Genomic DNA, 22641 nt, shown 5'->3' with positions numbered 1-22641 from the left:
GGGATCTAAATCCGATAAAGGGAAGGAAAAAGTGGTCGAATAGCCATCGAAATCGTTCGACAACATCCGAGGTAAGTTTTCGAGTAACGAGACTTAGTTTACGATTTGATTAAGTCATGACGTATGAGCGTAACAAATATACGATGATATGATGATTCTACTTGAATTTTATGTTGAGTTAATTTGTCTATATGTGTGACGGGTAGCCGTATGTGCATAGAGATCATGTCATAAAGCAAACTAAACCATGCTGTTTGTAGGTGGCTAGTGAGCCGAAAATGGGATTGCTTAATACGTGACGTGTGTTTGAACTCCAATTATGAAAATGAAATATAGATGTGTCATGATTTATTGATATGTGTATGAATATTTGGTTGAAAACCGGGCTAAGTCCCGAAGGCATCTGCACTAGTGACTAATCCGGGCTAAGTCCCGAAGGCATCTGTGCGAGTTACTAAACCCGGGCTAAGTCCCGAAGGCATTTGTGCGAATTACTAAATCCGGGCTAAGTCCCGAAGGCATTTGTGCGAGTTACTAAATCCGGGCTAAGTCCCGAAGGCAATTGTGCGAGTTACTCTAATCGGGCTATGTCCCGAAGGCATTTGAGCGAGTAGTTATATCCGGTTAAATTCCGAAGGTTTGTGATTTGGGAATGAGCGATCTGCTGTAATAATTTCAATTAATACGCTCGTAAAATCCCAGCGATGAGGTATGTTTCGTATGTGCTTTGAATTAGTTGAGCCCTTACAAATAAGTATTCGCTCAGTTGATAAATGAGCTACCGGCCTTTGGCTAAGTTGATCTTTGTGTATGAATATAAGGGTTGGTAATGTGAAGTAAGTATGATATTGAGAATTTGTGCATATGAAATTATCTGTTTAGCTACATGAATGCTATACTTTGGTTGTGTCTAAATTCATGGCTCAAACTTACTAAGCATTAAATGCTTACTCCATTTCTTTGATTCTCTATTTTATAGATTGTGGTTTGTCAGCTATCGGACTCGGGATTGTTGAAGTCGAAGTCGCCCACACTATCAAAGCCCCCTTTTTGGTACACTTTTGGTTGAACTTTGAAATTGCATGTATAGGACTACCCTTTTTGTTGTGGGTCATGGACCCCTTTTGATTTGTAAAACTTTGGATAGCCATGCGAAAATCGCTTAGATATGTTTTGAGCATAATGTTATAGTCATCTTGAATGAATATGTTCATTAAGAGGCATGGAAATGTTTGGCAACGATTAGCCATTAGAGTGGTTCATCATGATCATATTTTGTGCTATATATGCTAAAGGGCTAGTTGAATCATGGAAACTATGTAATCGGTAAAGTCTACCTTAAAAATAGATGCTGATAGCAGCAGTGACGTGAATGTGAAAAATCACTAAAAATAGTACGAATGGAATTAAATAGTTAATAAATTATGTAATCGAACCTTGATGAATCTATTTTCATAGAAAAGTAACGAAATGATCATATGAACAGTATATTATGAGATATTTAAGTTTTCGTAAAATAGGGCCAGAACGGTTTCTGGATTCCTTGTTCCGAATTTGGAAATTAATTATAAATTAACCAGAGATAATTAGAAGTGATTCCATATATGTACAGATTCCTTTTGGAGTCTACTTTCTATTGAAACAAACGGCATCAATATTGAAGCTCTGTACAGGGAGATATCCAAGTCGTAATGCATGGAGTCAGTGTAGTCGAACCCTAAAATAGGGGAGACTTTAACTAATAAAATGTACTAATTGGCTCGACCAAAAATTCTAGAAAAAAATATTTAGATGGATATATGAGTCTAGTTTTAGAAAAAATTTACGGAACTGGTTTTCGAGTTTTGGAACTGGAGATATGATTTTTAAGGTGACAGTGATGCAGTTAGCCAGCTCGTCTGGAAATTTTAAAATGGACTATACAAATAAGTGAGTTATGTCTGCGAACCCCTCGTGTCTGACTCCGGCAACGGTCTCGGGTACGGGGTGTTACATCAGATCTGGTGGTAACATCTCTAGATCCTCTCTGACCATCACTAGCATTCCCCGCATTTTTAGATGGTCTACCTCGAGCAGTAGTAGCACCCGGTTTCCCACTCTGATTTACATTCTGTTCAGACAATCTCGGGCAATCTTTAATAAAGTGGTCAACTGATCCGCACTTGTAACAGGAGCGGTCATGGACTCTACAACTCCCCGAATTCCATTTACCGCAATACTGGCACTCTGTTCTACCTCGACGATCATTTCCAACACTGGCTACCGAAGTAACTCGTGTACTAACAGGGGGTCAATCACGGTCTCGTCTAGAAAAGCCCGATGTGTCTCTAGGTCGGCCTAAATCATCTCTAAATTTCTTCGATGACTGTTGAAAGGGCTTTCCCGAAGATCTCTTACGAAACTCCTTTGCTCCCATATCAGCTTTTCTTTTCTCCTTACTGAGCTCTTCAGCTTTGCAAGCTCGCTCGACAAGTACCACAAATTCTCTGATTTCTAAAATGCCAACATACAGCTTTATATCATCGTTCAGTCCATCTTCGAAACGTTTACATATCACAGCTTCTGAAGAAATGCATTCTCGCGCGTACCAGCTAAGCCTTACAAACTTTCGTTCATAATCAGTAACCGACATGGAACCTTGTTTAAGTTCAAGAAATTATTTTTGTTTTTGATCAATGAATCTCTGGCTGATATACTTTTTTCGAAACTCGGTTTGGAAAAACTCCCAAGTTACTTGCTCTCTGGGTACAACAGAAATCAACGTATTCCACCAATAGTAGGCAGAATCACGTAGCAAGAAGATCGTACACTTTAGGCATTCATCGGGTGTGCAAGATAGTTCATCAAGTACCCGAATAGTGTTGTCTAACCAAAATTCAGCTTGCTCGGCATCGTCGCTGTCTGTAGCTTTAAATTCAGTAGCCCCATGTTTTCGGATTCTATCAACTGAGGGCTTATTTAACCTTATCTGGTCAGTTACCGGAGGTATCGCAGGTGCAAGGGTTGTATTAGTCGGAAATGGGGGTTGTGGAACAGCTGTATTAGTTCGAATGTATTCTTTGAACCAATCATTCATTACACTATAAAAAGCCTATCTAGCTTCGTCATTCTGATTACTAGCAATAGGTTGAGAGTCCACCGGCGTTGTCCCTTGTGCAGGAGCAGGCGCTACACTCTCAAGATCATCAGCTACCGCTCGGTTGGGATCGGGATCCATTACTATAAACAAACACATTTTTAACTGTCAAAAATCACCACACTATCAAATAGACACACAATGGCATGTATAGCTAGACCCGAACGTATTACGGTAGTCCTAAAATCGACTAAACCGTAGCTCTGATACCAATAAAATTGTAACTCCCCATACTCGAGACCGTTGCCGGAGTCGAACACGAGGTGTTAACGGACTTAATTCATTCATTTGCACAGTTCATTTTAAAATTTCCAGATAAGGTGGCTAACTGCATCACTGACACCTTAAAAATCATATCTCGAGTTCCAAAACTCGAAAACAAAATTCCGTAAATTTTTCATGAAACTAGACTCATATTTCCATCTAAAAATTTTTTTCTAGAATTTTTGGTCGAGCCAATTAGTACAGTTTATTAGTTAAAGTCTCTTCTGTTTCAGGGTTTGACTACTCTGACCTTCATGCATTACGACTTAGATATCTCCCTGTACAGGGCTTCAATACATATGCCGTTTGTTTCTAATGAAACTAGACTCAAAAATGAATCTGTACATATAAAGCATGACTTCTAATTATTTCTGGTTAATTTATGGTAAATTTACAAAGTCAGAACAGGGGATCCAGTAACTGTTCTGGCCCTGTTTCACGAAAACTTAAACATCTCATAAAATACGGCCTATATGGTCATTTCGCTTGTTCCATATGAAAATAGACTCATCAAGGTTCGATTACATAATTTATTCATTATTTAATTACATTCCTACTATTTTTAGTGAATTTTCAAACTCACATCACTGCTGCTATCAGCATCTATTTTAAGGTAAATTTCACCTATTTCATAGTTTCCATGATTCAACTAGCCATTTGACATACATAGCACCAAATATGATCGTGATTAACCATTCCAATGGCTAATCATTGCCAAGCATTTCCACACCTCTCAATAACCATATATATATAAAATGATTTTAATACTATGCTCAAAATATTTAAGCCATTTTCGCATGGCTATCCGAATATATACACATTAACAAAGGTACTTGAATAACAACAAAGGTTAGTCCTATACATGCCATCATCAACGTTTAACTAAAAGAGTACCAAAAGGGCTTAGATAGTGTGGACGACTTCGACTTCGACAAACTCGAGTCCGATAGCTGACGAACAAAAATCTATAAAATAGAGAATTAAAGAAACGGAATAAGCATTTAATGCTTAGTAAGTTTTGAGTAACGAAATTATTTACGACTAAAGTATAGCGTTCATATGACTAAATGAATAATTTCATATATGCACATTCTCAAAATCATAATTTCTTCACGCTTCAACCAATATATTCGTACACAGGGTATCAAACCTAACTAGAGGCAGGAAGCTCATTAATCAATTGAGCGAGTACTATTTGAAAGGAATCAACCTTTCCGATGCATATACGAAACATACCTTATCGTTTGTATTTTATGAGCGTATTAATTGAAATTATTACAACAAGATCGCTCGCTTCCAAACCCAAGTATCTTCGGGATTTAGCCGGATATAGCAACTCGCACAAATGCCTTCGGGTCTTAGCCTGGATATAGTCACTAGCATGAATGCCTTCGGGACTTAGCCCGGATATAGTCACTAGCACAAATGCCTTCGGGACTTAGCCCGGGTATAGCAACTACTTGCACAAATGCCTTCGGGACTTAGCCCGGATATAGTAACTTGCACAAATGCCTTCGGGACTTAGCCCGGATATCATCCGATTAATCAAGCACATATACCAATAAATCATGACACATCCATATTTCATTATCATAACTAGAATTCAAACACAAGACGCTTATCAACCATTACCATTTTCGGCTCAATAGCCACATACAAAGAGCATGATTTTGATTTGCTTTATAACATGATCTCTATACACATTCGGCTACCCGTCATAGGTATAAACTAATCACCTCAATATACAATTCAAATAGAATCATTATATCACCATTTATTTGTTATGCTTATATGTCATGACTTAATCAAATCATAAACTAAGTTTCATTACTCGAAAACTTACCTCGGATGTTGTCGAACGATTTCAACGGCTATTCAATCACTTTTTCCTTTCCCTTATCCAACTTTGATCCTCTAAGCTTTTGAGCTAAATCGAACAATTTACTCCCCAATCAAACACAATCATACGGCATTCATATACATTTTAGAACCAATTCATTTGAATCAATTTACTACTTATACATCAAAATTTGCAATACAAAGTATTTAGCACCTATGCACTTAAACTGGATTTGCAAACACTCATAGACCATGTCCGAATGCCATTTAAACACAAGTCAACAAAACCTCATGATTTCAAATCAAACTCTTAACAAGAATGCACAATGTCGAACCCTTAGATGATTAACATCTAATTTAGACAATTTAGAACACCTAAACGACACTTGTTCAAACATTAAACAACTACATGTTCGGCCATTACCATAGGTGCATTAGAAATCTATACTATCAATAAGCTCAACTCCTTAGGTCCTAATCGGTACACTAAGACCATCTTAACTCATTTCTCATCTTGTTAACAAAGACATAGTAAAGCAAATCTTTATACACAATTATTATCAATTCATCCATCCACTAGGGACTTAGCCTAACGTTCAATAACAAACTTCTCCTTTATCAATTACATTTTCGGCAAGAACATGGTAACTTATACTACATCAATTTTAAGTACATAAATTATTCAAACATAATCAAATTCACATTCGGTCTTGGTACATAATAAGGTAGCCGGTTCTTTTCCCTTAGCACCCAATGCTCACATATGCTCATTTGTATAGTTCAAACACTCATCTACCATTGTTCATCTAAATTTATCATGAAACAACAACCATCACCCTTATTAATTACCATAGCCGAAAGCCCTACTCATTCCCACAATCAAAAATTCAACATGGGTTACTAAAATAACTTGATACCTTATTCAAGATTAACCCAAATTTCAAGAATTAACATAACTTCTTACCTTAATGCTAACTTAAGATGACCGAATGCCTTTCTCCCATCTTCCTCTTTACATTCGGCCAAGAAGAAAGAAACTCAAGCTTTGTTTTCATCACCCTTCATTTCCTTATTTCAATACTTTTTCCTTTTTTATTTATTTATGTTGTAAAATATAAAGCTACTAACTAATAATTAATACATATTACATGTATATAACCCATCATGGCCAGCCACTACTTGTCATAGGTGGAAATTTGACATGCAAACCTATTATTTTCATAACATGCACTAATAGATCCTTATAGATTAACCTATCACATTTCAAAAGTGTCACACATAAGTCCTATTAACTAAATTCACATGCAATTGACTAAATCGAAGCATAAAACTTTCACACACTCATATTCACATATTTTAGACAATAAATATTATACTCAAATACTTCGGTGACTCGGTTTAGCGATCCCGAAACCACATTCCGACTAGGGTCAATTTAGGGCTGTCACAAGTCGAATATTCATAGCACTAATATAAGTCCACAAATTTAATTTATTTCACATTTTAGTCCCTCAGAATAACATTTTTACAATTTAGCCAATTTTCCTCAAAATCATCAAAAATTCAAAGACAAAACATATAAACCCAACATCAAACTTTCACATTTCATCAATTAACAGCAAAAAACTCATGAATTCATCCATGACACATTTCAAAATCATCATCAAAATCAGAAATTGAGGCATGGGCTTGATAGTATATGAAGCAACGATTACAAAAACTTAGAAATTATCAAAAACTAATCAAAACACATACCTCAATCACCAAAATAGGTAGCCGAATCCTAGCAAGCTTATTTCTTTCTTTTTCTTTTGTGAATTTCGGCAATGGTGATGAATATATCATCGAATTCATGTTTTTATTTTACTAATAATAACTTTAATAATAATTTTTCTATTTTTCCCTTTGATAAACCATTATAAATTAATATATATTAAGGCCATAAATGTCCATCATCTATGTGAGTAGCTTAATATCCACATAAGGACCTCTTATTAACAAAGTCAAATCAAATAAGCACTTTTACAAACAGCAGGAAAGTTTTATATTTTACGCGATTAAGTCCTTTTTCAAAATTAAGCACAAAAACAATCGAGTTTTCAAATGAAACTTTCACATATGCTAATTCACACATCATAAGCACGGAAAATAATATTTAACTATTTTTTGACTGGGATATGTGGTCCTGAAACCACAGTTTCGACTAGGGTCAAAACCGAATTGTTACAATTCTCCCTTCTTAGGAATTTTTGTCCCCAAGAATCTTACCATTAAACAGATTCGGATATTGTCGTCTCATAGCATCTTTAGCCTCCCACATGGCTTGTTCAATACTGTGTCGATGCCATATCACTTTTACTAATGGAATTTTCTTATTTCGTAGCTATTTAAACTCTCGAGCTAAAACACGGATCTATTTTTCTTCGTAAGTCATATCAGACTGAATAGGAATCACAGACAGAGGAATCACATGCAAAGGATCTGATCTGTATCGTCAAAGCATCGATACGTGAAACACGTCATGAATCTTTTCTAACTCTGGTGGTAATAATAATCTATATGCTACTAGCTCAATACACTCGATAATCTCATACGGCCCAATAAACCTCGGACTCAATTTGCCTTTTCTACCAAACCGAAGTAATTTCTTCTAAGGAGACACCTTCAAAAACACTCTATCGCTAATCTCAAACTCAATATCTTTTCTTTTCAGATCCACATAAGATTTTTGACGATCAAAAGCTGCTTTTATGTTATCTCAGATCACTTTTACTTTTTGTTCAGTTTCTTTTATCAAATCAATTCTGTGAATCTTATCTTCACTGAGCTCAATCCATACAAAGGTGTACGACATTTGTGACCATATAAATCTTCGTATGGTGCCATTTTAATGCTCGACTGAAAACTATTATTATAAGCGAACTCAATCTAGGAAAAATATTGTTTCCACGTACCTTCAAACTCAAGAATGCAACATCTCAACATATCCTCAAGTATCTGAATAATCCGCTCAGATTGACCATCCGTTTGTGGGTGAAAAGAAGTACTGAAGTGCAATTTAATACCCAGAGCATCTTGTAATTTCTCCCAAAATCTTGATGTGAATCTCGTATCTCTGTCTGACACTATAGACAATGACACACCATGCAATCTCACAATATCAAAAATGTATAACTTAGCCAACTTATCTAATAAGTAATTAGATCGAACTAGAATAAAAAGAGCTGATTTCGTCAATCGATGAACTACAACCCAGGTAGCATCTTTCTTTCTAGGAGACAGGGGTAAACCCGAAACAAAATCCATTGTCACTTGATCCCATTTCCACTCCGGAACCATAATCGATTGTAACAAACCATATGGCACCTGATGTTCGGCTTTAACTTGCTGACAGATCAAACATTTCAAAACAAAGTCAAAAATATCTCTTTTCATTCCAAACCACCAGTAATGTTGTTTTAGATCATTATACATTTCCATACTACCCAGATGCAAAGATAACCGACTGTTATGAGTTTCACTCAAAATCATCTGAATTAAGTCAAAATTTATCGGGACACAAATTCTATCTCAGAATCTCAGACAATCATCTTTATTAACTCTGAATTCTGAATCAGAATCTACATCACATTGAGCTCGTTTAGCTAAAATTCAAGAGGAAGCATAAGCAATGACTTTGCCTTTTTGCATTAGAGCAAACATAATCGTGATTATGTTTGCTCTAATACGAAAAGAACTGATAATAGCTCGATCTCAAATCTAGTTTTGAAAATACAGAATCTCCTTTCAACTGATCAAACAAGTCATCAATTCGAGGCAGAGGATACTTATTCTTGATAGTCACTTTGTTCAATTGTCAATAATCTACACATTCTCATTGTACTGTCTTTCTTTTTCATGAATAGAATCGGAGCACCCCAAGGTGAGAAATTCGGTCTGGCAAACCTTCTATCGGTTAATTCTTGCAACTGAGACTTTAATTCTTTTAGTTCGATTGGAGCCATTCTATACAGAGCTATCGAAATCAAAGTAGTTCCAGGTACTAATTCAATGCCGAATTCAACTTTTCGTATCAGAGGTAAACCTAAAAGTTCTTCAGGAAATACATTTGGGAACTCAGAGACAACAGACACAGATTCAACTTTCTTTTCTGACACTCTCGAATCAATCACATAAGTAAAATAGGCTTCACAACCCATTCTCACAATATTCAAAGCTTTCATCGAAGATATCACAGCAGGAAATCCATTCAAATCACGAGATTCAATTCTGACTATTTCATCATTTTTGCATCTCAGATCAACAGTTTTCCGTTTACAGGTCACAGCAGCATCATGCAAAGTTAACCAATCCATACCCAGGATTATATCAAATTCATCGAAAGGTAACAGCATCAGATCAGCCTGAAAACAAATGTCTCGAAACATTAACGGACAATTCTTGCAGATTTTATCAACCAAAACACATCTGCCTAGGGGATTCGAAACTCTAATTACAAATTCAGTAGACTCTACAGGCAAAGTCTTACTGTTCACTAAGTTTATGCATATATACGAATGTATTGATCCAGGATCTATCAAAGCAATCATAGAAACATCATAAAGAGTAAATGTATCTGTAATCACATCTGGTGATGAAGCTTCCTCACAAGCTCAGATAGCATAGGCTCTGGCATGTGCACGGGCCTCGGATCTAACAAATGTATTGTTTTTCCTTCTCTGACTGCCATTTACATTTCGCATATTTCTGCGAGGTCTGCCACGAGAAGCACTGACACTCAATCTCGAATTTTGGACACTTTCTTGCTCGACAGATTCAAGGCAATCATGGATAAAATGGTCAACGATCCATATCTAAAACAAGCCCGATCATACAGTCTACAATTACTGGGATGTCTTTTACCATAATGCTTACACTTAGGGTGATCAAATTTAGCATTTCTGAAAGTGGCAACAGATGTAGCTGGAGCTTTGAAGTTCGAATGCGATCTAGTACGATCTCTATTCGAATATCCCACATTAACCTTTTAACGGCTATTATCATCTCTAAACTTCTTTGATGCAGATTGAAATGACTTTCTCGATGATCACTTTCGCACTTCTCTACCTTCATAATCAGGTTTTCTTTTCTCTTTCCCAAGATCTTCAGCTTTACATGCTCGTTTAACAAGCACAACAAATTTTTAATTTCAAAAATCCCGACTAACAAACAAATATCTTCGTTTAAGCCGTCCTCGAATCTTTTGCACATTATTGCCTCGAAAGATACACATTCACGAGCATACTGACTCAGTCTTACAAACACCCCTAACCCGTAACCTTCGCCGGAATAGGTTAAGGGGCATTATCGGACTTGTAACTCAGATCAGAACTGACATAAACCAAATATCATCTCATTTCAATAAGTATAAGTCATTCATACTCAATATGAATTTAAATCGAGCATACAAGGTATAAATCATGCATCGGGACCAAATCGGAAACATACAAAAGTTTCAGAACTTAGAAAAAAATTTCAACTTTTCAAAGGTCACACGCCTGTGTGAACAAGCCGTGTGCCTCACACAGCATTAGACACATGCATGTGTCTAAAATGTGACGAAACAGGGCATACATACTGACTTGTCCACACGGCCACAAGACACGCCTGTGTTCCAGCCGTGTGAAAATTAGGTAGGCTACTGACTTGGCCACACGGCTAGCCACTCAGCCGTGTCCCAGTTCGTGTGCCTCACACGGCTAGTAGACATGCCTATATGTCTAGGCCGTGTCAAAACTGGTGGATACATTGACTTAATTCGTAGGGCACCCTAGGGGACACATGGCCGTGTAACATGACCGTGTGTCACACACGACTGAGACACATATCTGTGTCTCTGCCCGTGTGGAAAAAAATAGGCCATTTGAATAGCCAATTTGCCACCCCAATTTGGGTCAACCTACAAGCACCAAACCAAGCATATATGCACAACCATTTCAGCCAATATCTATACCAAACCATGCATAGTTCATACTATAACATTACCAATCATTTCAAATCTCAATTCAACAATCAATTCATAGCAAAACTTAAACTAAAATTATACCTAAACATATGATCAATACATCATTCAATCAAATGCTTAAAACTTACCAAAACTTCCCAACATTGACCATTTCTTTTGGCCAACCAAAACATACCACAATTTCACATTAGCATCACATATCATATGTAACACCCCAAACCCGACGTGGAAGTTTGGCTCGAATCTGGCGTCTCACATTGAAGTGTTTTTCAAAAACCATGTTTCCATTAAAAACCCTTCTTAATAATTCAAAACTTATACCCTTTTTAAACCTTGTTAGAAAACTTGAGCTGAATAACACTCTTAACAACTTTGTAAAAATCTGGGTAGTTGCGGAAGCTTAATTTAAGAACAATTGTGAATACGTGATGTTTTGAACAACAGTAGTTGCTTTGGAAAACCCTGTTCTAATACTAGAAATTATAAGAACAATAAATAAAATTCCAAATTTGAAATCCAGAAAATTACAACGGCTTTACTACAACCTACATAAAAACATTTAAAAGTAATAATAAAAACTGTAACATAAACAGTGTGTGTGGCTTCCTCTGAGCCCCTCGCAGCTCCGATCCATCTAAGGTTGGAAATTACCTAGAAGGTTAATAAACGGGGTGAGTTTACAAAAACTCGGTGTGAAATCCCCTACAATATAAAAGGAACAGTCAGTCATATAAAAGAATTAAAAGTCTGGCCCTAGCTCTACTTACAGTTTCAGTATTTATAACAGATAGTACCAGATAGGCTTTAGCCCATTACAGAATAAGAAACATTATCAGAACTAGAATCAAAATGAGAATCAGAATCAGAATCAGGTGACAGAATCAGAATCAAAATTAGGTGACAGAATTAGAATCGGTATCAGGTAATAGAATCAGAATCAGAATGTGAATGCAATCCCAACCCAATCTAGTCATATACACCCCTGTACCAACCTTACACCATGTAGGGAGACAACTCGACGACCCATCTGCTACACAGCATAGAATTTTCAGCATGGCTGCCAGAACAGATATTGTGACAGAGTCATCAGATATAGATATTGTGGCAGAGCCACCAGAACAGATATTTGTGGCATAGCCACCAGAAACAGATAATGTGGCAAAGCCACTTAACAGAATACGTGGCACAAAGCCATCGATAACTGCATTATGTTAGGCACACAGCCATCAACTAGAGTAACATAACCGGCACACAGCCCAAGGTAAATGTGATCGACACAGAGTCGTCAATAACCATATATTGGCACATAGCCTTAGGCAAATACGTTTGGCACACAACCATAATCAGGTTGGCACAGAGCCATATGTAGGTTGGCGCAAAACCATAATCAGAATAATTGGCTTTAAGCCATTTGTAGTTGTATCATGTTAGGCACATAGCCATCAGCGATGGTAATATAGTCGGCACACAGCCTCGTGCAAATATGATCAACACGAAGTCATTAATAATCATATATTGGGCTTAAAAGCCACCGGTGGATCCACAGTCATCAAGCAACCATGCGATCCTAACAGATCAGATCTTCCTCCGTACAAAATCCCAACCCATGCAACATGTCATGTATGCAGAATGTCATGCCCATATTTGAATCAAATAATCACAGTCAAGTCATTCATATCACCAACATATATTTACAATCAAATCCGTCATCCATACAGTCCAAGTTAGTCACTTGCCCACAAGGGCAAAACAGTCATTTAACACCCTAGGGGCAAAATGGTAATTTTATCCTATAAGGGTATCTCGGTAATTCTACCCTATAGGGGTATTTCGGTATTTCTACCTTATAAGGGTATTTCAGTAACTCTACCTACAAGGGTATTTCAGTAATTTTATAAATTGAGGGTGAAACGGTAATTCTGTAAATCGGTAGTACTTCAGTAATTTTACAAGTTGAGGGTATTTCAGTAATTTGGTAAACTAAAGTATTCTAAATAGGGATAACAATACGAATAGGCCTAAAGCCCATTCTCAGCCCAAATGGGCCCACACACTCGTGTGGCCCTTTTAGCCCAAATCTAACTATAGATATGAGATTCACCTAGCCTAGTCCAATATTTACTACACTATCAAACAACTTATCCAATTGGGCCTGTAGGCCCATTGAGCCCACATGGCCCGAAGTAGCCATCCTACAGCTAGAGTAGTGAGAAATACACACCTGATAGGAGACTGGAGTTAATCCGCGCTCCGAGCACTCTTAGCCGACGGCCAACCCAAACGAGCATGGCATAAAGCGAAAGGGATTAGCTAAGAAAGGTACCTTTACTCTCCTCATGGTTCTCTCTATTTAAAGCCAGCTTCGCATCCACTCTTATGTTAGCTTCCCGATGTGGGATCCCTCCATCATCAGAGTTTAAATTCAACACCAACTCTTGCCGCCCCTTGTTACCAAAATCAATGCTCTTTGATTGCCATGAGTTTCGAACTCTGGACCTCCTTGCCAACTCTATGACGCTACCTTCCTACCTCTTATGTGGCGCTACTTTGCCACTAAACCACAAGGCTTTTTGTGGAATAATTTCTCCAACAATATTCTTAAGGCCTACCTACTACACCTAGGGTTTGATTCACCTGAAACAAAAATTTTTGCTAGAGTCCAGGTTTGAACCCAGAACTTCTCCAACACTTCTCAACACACTTAACCACTAAAACAAGCCTTCATTAACGAAATTTACATGCACAACAAAATATTATAAGCTGCCTTCAACCACTCCCATGCTCAAGGCCTAAAACTTCTAGGCCTAAATTCAAGGTTTTACATCATATACCATTATCAAACTATAAGTTCAAACACAAACTAGCCATATTACATGGCTAAATATGTACATCAAAAAACATAATTCCATAACTTCAATTCTATACATGCCATACTTTAAACATATATACATTTTCAAAGTACCAAAATAAGGTTCGATAGTGTGGTGATGATCCTCGATGATTCCTGAGCTCACAGTAGCTTTAATATCTAAGAAACAATACAAACACACACAAAGTAAGCTTTCAAAAGCTTAGTAAGCTATATATCATTCAAATAAAATAAGTATCATCAAATCATTTATACTTTGCATACCAATGCTAGCACAAATTTGATATTCAAATATTTGCCTTTCATTTTCAAATGGGCTATACAAAGTAAACATAACTGAATCTGATATGATTTCACAAAGTTATTCATTTTCCTAGTATGCCCGTTTGAACCATTCGGAAACGTAAGGATAGTGGATTGCTCAGAGAACATATACAATGCAAGCGTCCCAGACATGGTCTTACATGTAATCAAACATCAATGCCATTATCCCAGACAAGGTCTTACACGAAATCAGATACGATGTCGATGTCCCAGACATGGTCTTACACGTAAAACAGAAGTCGATGCCAACGTCCCAGACGTGGTCTTACACGAAAATACATATCGGATCCTATGTTATGACATATGTATCCTCACTATTCCTAAGGCTCGTATGTGGCTTTTTCAGACGTTGAAACGTTGTCGATACTTTCTCGGATAGTACAAATTTAGCTCAGACATTTTTTCATCACAATTCAATATCAAATGAATAATAATAATTCAACTTAAACAAGCTTATATGTATATTGACTTACCTCGTACGGATTCAGATAAATGGAATCGGTTACTCGATGACTTTTGACTTTCCCGATCTAATTCAATATTCTTTAGTTTTCAATCTAAATCAATTCAAATTTAACTTATTCAATCACATATTCATTCAAAACAATCCATAGTTACATATTTAGGGCAATTTGCAAACTAGCCCTCACATTTTCACATTTTGACACTTTAGTCCCTAAATAAAAAAATCACAAAATACAAATAATTTGCATATACTCGTGTTTGGCGAAATATTCATAGCACTAATACAAGTCCACATATTTCATTTATTTCACATTTTAGTCCTTCAGAATAACATTTTTATAATTTCGCCCATTTTACTCAAAATCATAAAAAATCCAAAGATAAAACATATAAACCCAACATCAAACTTTCATATTTCATCAATTAACAACATAAAGCTCATGAATTCATCCATGACACATTTCAAAATCATCATCAAAATCAGAAATTGAGGCATGGGCTTGATAGTATACGAAGCAACGATTACAAAAACGTAGAAATTATTAAAAACCAATCAAAACAAATACCTCAATCAACAAAATAGGTAGCCGAACCCTAGCAAGCTTATTTCTTTCATTTTCTTTTGTGAATTTTGGCAATAGTGATGAATATATCACCTAATTCATGTTTTTCTTTTACTAATAATAACTTTAATAATAATTTTCCTATTTTTCCCTTTTATAAACCATTATAAACTTATATATATTAAGGCCATAAATGTCCATCATCCATGTGAATGGCTTAATATCCACATAAAGACCTCTCATTAACAAAGACAAATCAAATAAGCACTTTTACAAATAGCAGGCAACTTTTATCTTTTACGCAATTAAGTCCTTTTTCAAAATTAAACAGACAAACAAACGAATTTGCAGACGAAACTTTCACATATGCTAATTCACATATCATAAGCACGGAAAATAATATTTAACTATTTTTTGACTCGGATATGTGGTCCTAAAATGATTGTTCCGACTAGGGTCAAAACCGGACTGTTACAAAATCTCTACCTCTGACGGAGAAATAACATGTGGAGGATCCGATCGATACCGTTGTAACATAGACACATGAAATACATTATGAATCCGATCAAGTTTTGGTGGTCAAGCTAACCGATATGCAACAAGTCAAATTCTTCATGTGATTTCATATGACCCAATGATGGACTCAAATTTCCTTTACGGCCAAACCGGAGAATTTACTTCCAAGGTGATACTTTCAAGAATACCTTGTCACCGACTTGAGATTCTATTTCTTTTCATTTAAGATCAACATTGGAATTTTGTTGATCAGAGGTTGCTTTCAAACTCTCCTAAATTACTTTCACCTTTTTTTCGGTTTCACGAACTAACTTTTTCTCATTGAGTTTTGTCCAATACAATAGAGTTCTACATTTGCAACCATACAGAGCTTCATACAGTGTCATTTTGATATTGGACTGATAACTATTACTGTAAGCAAATTCAAATGAAGGCAGATATTTTTCCCAGTTACCTTCAAATTCCAAAATACAACACCGAAGCATATCTTCCAAAATTTATATTACATGTTCAGATTCACCATTAGTCTGGGATGGAATGCAATACTGAAATGCAATTGTGCACCCAGAGCTTCTTTCAATTTGCTCCAAAATTGAGATCTAAATTGAGGATCTCTATTTGAAATAATGGAGATATGTACTCCTTGCAATCTGACAATCTCAAAAACTTATAATTCAACAAATCTATCCAAGGAAAAATACATACCTATCGGAATAAAATCTGTAGATTTTGTTAACCGATTGAAAATTATCCAAATGACATCTTTCTTCTTCAGAGATAGGGGTAATCCCAATATAAAATTAATGGTAATTCTTTCCCATTTCCATTCTGGTATCGTAACTAGCTGTAATAATCCCGAAGGCACCTGATGTTCAACTTTTACTTGCTGACATATCAAACATTTAAATACGAATTTAGAAATATCATGTCTCATTCCCGGCCACTAGTACATCTTTTTCAAATCGTTATACATTTTGTTACTACCAAGAAGAATAGACATGGTACTGTTATGAGCTTTATGTAAAATCTTCTGTACAAATTCTGAGTTCTTTGGAATACATATTCTGCCTCTAAATAAAAAACAATCATCAAAACCAATCTGAAATTCTAAATCAAAAGTTGATTCACACTGTATCCATTTTGCTTGTAACTTACTATCATCTTTTTTAGCTTCAGAAATCTGCTACAAAAATATCGATGTAGCTTTTAACTCAGCTATGATTGAACCATCATCTGATAACGACAATTGGGTATTCATTGCTCGCTAAGCAAACAAGAATTTTCTGCTCAAAGCACCTACAACCATATTGGTTTTTCCTGGATGGTAGTTAAAAACCAAATCATAATCTTTCAATAACTCAAGCCACCTACGTTGTCTCAAATTCAAATCTTTCTATGACATCAAATACTTTAAACTTTTATGATCAATGAATATGTGACATTTTTCACCAAACAAATAATGTCGCCATATTTTCAATGCAGACACAATTGCTGCCTATTCAAGATCATGTATCGGATTATTCCTTTCATGCGGTTTTAGCTGTCTTAAAGCATAGGCTACTACTTTACCTTCTTGCATCAATACACAACCTAAACCATTTAACGATGCATTACTATAAATTAGAAATTCCTTACCTGGTTCAGGCTGAACTAACACAGGTGCTTCTATCAATAAGGCTTTCAACCTATCAAAACTCTACTGACATTTATCAACCCACTCAAATTTCACATCTTTCTGCAACAAATGAGTCATCAAAGAAGCTATCATCGAGAACCCTTTTATAAATCTCTGATAATATCCAGCTAGTCCTAGAAAACTTCTAACTTCAGACATGTTCTTTGCTGGTTTCCAATTAACAATGGCTAAAATTTTGTTCTAATCCACTTGAATACCTTCTGCAAATACTATATGTCTTAGAAATCCAACTGTTCATAGCCAAAATTCATATTTATTGAATTTGGCATACAATCGTTTGTTTGATAATGTTTGTAACACAATTCTCAAATGATCTGTATGTTCATTTTCATCTCGAGAGTAAACTAGAATATCATCCATAAATACCACCACAAATATGTCTAGATAAGATCTAAAAATTATGTTCATCAGATCCATAAACACTGCAGGTGCATTTCTTAAACCAAACTGCATCATAAGAAACTCATAGTGCCCGTATCTGGTTCTGAAAGCTATTTTTGGAATATCTGAATCCTTCACACGTAGCTGATAATAACCAAAACAAAATCAATCTTTGAAAATACAGTGGCACCTTTCAACTGGTGAAACAGATCATCAATACTAGGCAATGGATACTTATTATTTATTGTAACCTTCTTGATCTATTTGTAATCAAGGCATAGCCTCAACGATCCATCTTTCTTCTTTACAAACAAAACCAGTGCATCCAAAGGTGACAAACTGTGTAACAGTCAAGTTTTGACCCTAGTCAAAATAGTGATTTTAGGACCACAAATCCGAGTCTAAAAGAATATTTTAATATTATTTTCTGTGTCTGTGATATGTGAACTTATGTTTGTGAAATTTCTGTGATTTAATTTGTCTTTTTCTGTGCTTAATTATGAGAAAAGACCTAATCGCGTAAAAAATGCAAATGTTGCATACTATTTGTTAACGGGGAAAACTGTCCTTGGCCTTTAAAGTAATGTCCTTGCATATCAAATAAACCATTTTAAATGGTAGTGGACATTTTTTGACATCTATTAAATGTTGAAAATGTTATTTTAATAAGGTTAAAATGGTAAAGTGCATATTAATGTATATTATAATAAAATGAAAACATGAAATTGGCAATAGTATCATGCATATAGCCGAAAATAAAAGAAAAAGAAAAAGGAGAAAGCCATTTTAGGTTTTGACACTTTGGTTGCTTGATTAAGGTATGATTTTAACTCGATTTTTGATAATTTCTACATTTCTGTGATCGTTGCTTCGTGTTCTTCAAAACCCATGTCTGAATTTCTATTTTTGATGAAGATTATGAAATGTGCCAGTGATGATTATATGAGCTTTGTGATGTTTTTATATGGACTATGAAAGATATATGTGAGGTTATAATACTTTGTTCTTGTATTTTTGATGGAATAGAGTTATTTGGTCTAAATTGTGAAAATGAGGTTTTGAAGGACTAAATTGTGAATTAATATGTTATTTGGGCTTGTGTGGAAGTTATGTATATTCGGCCAAGCTATTGTCTTGGTGAATAGTGCATATTTGTGATTTTGTGAAAAGTGGACTAAATTGTCAAAGTGTGAAAATGTAAGGGTTAGAATGCAAAGTGCCCAAATGTGTGTATATGGATTATTTTGAATGAAATGAATAATCGAATGGTTGAATTTGTATTGTATTAGATCAAGAATAAAGAAAATTGGATTTAGATCGAGGGAAGTCCAAAATAGTTGAATAGTCAACTTGTTCCGTCCGAAATTCATTGAAGTAAGTCAAATTACAATTATGTGTTAAATTGACTAATTTTCACATATATAAATTGTAATCTGTATTGGATGGCCTTGAGAGCTTGATGAATATCTTTTGAGTAAATTCTGATAATATGTTAGTATCCGAAAAGCTCTGTATGCTTCTAAAAGAACATTGACATCTAAATAAGATATCGTGTAAGACCATGTTTGGGACACAGACCTCGATTGAGATTTACATATAAGAGCATGTTTGGGACATTGGCATCGCATCTGATTTCGTGTAAGGCCCTATTTGGGACAGAGGCAACGATATTGAATTACATGTAAGACCACGTTTGGGACATTGATATTGTACTTGTTTACGAGTATCTGTAGCGTTTCTGGACCGTTTGATGATAGCTTACGAAATATGAGAATGAGTATATGAAATGTATGACCTATACAGGTACGTTTGTATCGTATTAAATTTTTAAAAATGAAAGACTCTGTCTCTGTGAAATATGTATGGAATTTGGAACTGAAGCATGACATATATGCAAAGAAATGAGCATGGTTAAGCTTATGAATTATTTATGAAACAGCTATGCATATTTACTGTTAAATTGTACTTATATGCTTTAGTAGTTAGACCAATTGTATTTGGCTTACTAAGCTCTTTGTAGCTTACTCTGTGTGATTTTTGTCTATTTTACAATTATCGTAGCTACTGAAAGCTCGGAGATAGTTGAAGATCGTCAGCACACTATCGAACTTATTTTGGTACTTTTAAAAGTGTAAATATTTTAAAGTATGGCATGTATAGACTAGAAAGTCTATGTATTAAGTTTTGATTTGTAATTATATGTTATGCCATGAGAGTTGGCTAGCAAATGGTATGAATTTGTTAAGTTTTGATATAGTTTTGAATGGGTTATTGAATGATGATAATTTAGTTGTAATGAAGCATGTTTTGAGTATGGAATTGGCTGAAAATTGTTGTATGAATGCTGTTTAACATTGCTAGTAGGAAAGACTCATATAAGGGCGGTAAGTTGGCTTAAACCAAGCCTGCATTGTGCCACACGGTTAAGACACACGGGCGTGTCATATGGCCATGCGCTTAAGTCAGTAGCTAGCTAAGTACCACACGGCCATGGCACACGGCCGTGTCTAATGGCCATGTGAAAAAGTCAGTATAGGACCTTTTTTTAGCACAGTTGGATCATATTGGAGTGTTTAGTGCCCGTGTGTGTCACACGGCTTAGTCACATAGGTGTGTCACTTTAACAGTTTTGAAAGATTTGGTTAAGTTCTGAAAATTCTGAATGTGTTCATTTTAGTCCAGACATTTCTTAAATGTAGATTTTAGGTCTCATAGACCATATTAAGAGATGATTGCTTATGAAATGATGTTATATGATATCTGTGATACTAAATTGGTTTGAAATGTTCTGCTTTTCTGGTAATGCCCCCACCTATTCTGGTGATGGATACGGGATAAGGGTGTTACATTTTATTAGTATTAGAGCTATGGTTTTGTCGTTTCTAGGACTACCATAATGTATGTGAGTCTAGCTATACATGCCATATATCTAAAACTGTGATAGTGTGATAAATCCTGACATTGAAATGTGCTTTTATATAATAATGGATCCAATAGAACTGTAGCTGACGATGTTAAAAGTAATGTGCCTGCCCCCGTGCAAGGGACGGTGCAAAATGATTCACAACCGGCTATGAGTAGCCATGATAGCGAGGCTAAGCAAGCCTTCTATCAGATGATGAATGATTGATTCACTCAGTATATTAGAAAAAATCTGACTGTACAACAACCTCCACCCCCGGTTAATCCTTCTCAAATTCCTGTTATGCCCTCGGTGAGTTCGATTCTGCTAATTAGACCACCAATTGATAAGATTAGAAAGTATGGGGCTGAAGAATTTCGAGCGACAACGAATGATGATGCTGAAAGAGCCAAATTCTAGTTAGAGAATACAATATGAGTGTTTGATGAAATGTCTCTAAATCCTGAAGAATGTGTTAAATGTGTCGTTTCACTTCTGAGAGATACAGCGTATCATTGGTGGAAAACTTTAATATCTGTGGTTTCGAGTGAACGGGTTACTTGGGATTTCTTCCAAGCTGAATTCTGAAAGAAATACATTAGTCAGAGATTCATTGATCAGAAACGTAAAGAGTTTCTCGATCTTAAACAAGGTCGTATGTCTGTTACTGAATACGAACGTGAATTTGTGAGATTGAGCCAGTATGCTCGGGAATGTGTATCGAATAAAGCCATAATGTGCAAAAGGTTTGAAGATGGACTAAATGGAGATATCCGTCTATTAGTGGGGATTTTGGAGATTAAAGAAATGGTAGTGCTCGAAAGAGAAAAGAAAAGCTGATTCTGAAGCCAGAGATGCTAGAAAGAGATCTTCAAGTAAATCATTCAGTCTGGGTCAAAGAAATTTTGAGATGATCATAACCTTTCAAATGCTAATGTGGGACATTCGAACCGAGATCGAGCTAGATCGTATTCGAACTCCAGAGCCCCTGCTACCTCTATTGTAAGTGTTGGAAATGTCTGATCTGAGAAATCTAAATGTAAACACTATGGTAAAAGACATCTGAGAAATTGTAGATTGAATGACTGAGCCTGTTTCTGATGTGGATCTCTAGATCATTTTGTAAGAGATTGTTCTGAACCACCTGAGCAAGAGAATCTTCAGAATCCGAGATTGAGTAACACCTGAACTAGAGGTAGACTTTCCAGAAATTTGAGAAATACAAGTGGTGGTCAAAGAGCTACTGGGGATACTTCTATTAGATCTGAGGCCAGAGCACCTGCCAGAGCCTATGCTATCTGAGCTCGTGAGGAAGCCTCGTCTCCAGACGTGATTACTGGTACTTTTACTCTTTATGATACTTCTGTGATTGCATTGATAGACCCTGGATCAACGCATTCTTATATCTGTATGAATTTAGTACACTGTAAGACTTTGACTGTAGAGTCTACTGAATTTGTAATTAGAGTATCAAACCCTTTAGGCAAAAGTGTCTTGGCTGATAAAGTCTGCAAGAATTGCCCTTTAATGATTCGAGATATCTGTTTTCCTACTGATCTAATACTTTTTCCTTTCGACGAATTTGATATAATTTTGGGAATGGACTGGTTAACTTTGCACGATGCTATTGTGAATTGCAAACAAAAAGTCATTGATTTAAGGTGCAAGAATGATGAGATAAT

This window comes from Gossypium hirsutum, chromosome A01, assembly GCF_007990345.1.
Source record: "Gossypium hirsutum isolate 1008001.06 chromosome A01, Gossypium_hirsutum_v2.1, whole genome shotgun sequence".
Classification (NCBI taxonomy): Eukaryota; Viridiplantae; Streptophyta; class Magnoliopsida; order Malvales; family Malvaceae; genus Gossypium; species Gossypium hirsutum.
Note: the sequence above shows the minus strand (reverse complement) of the source record.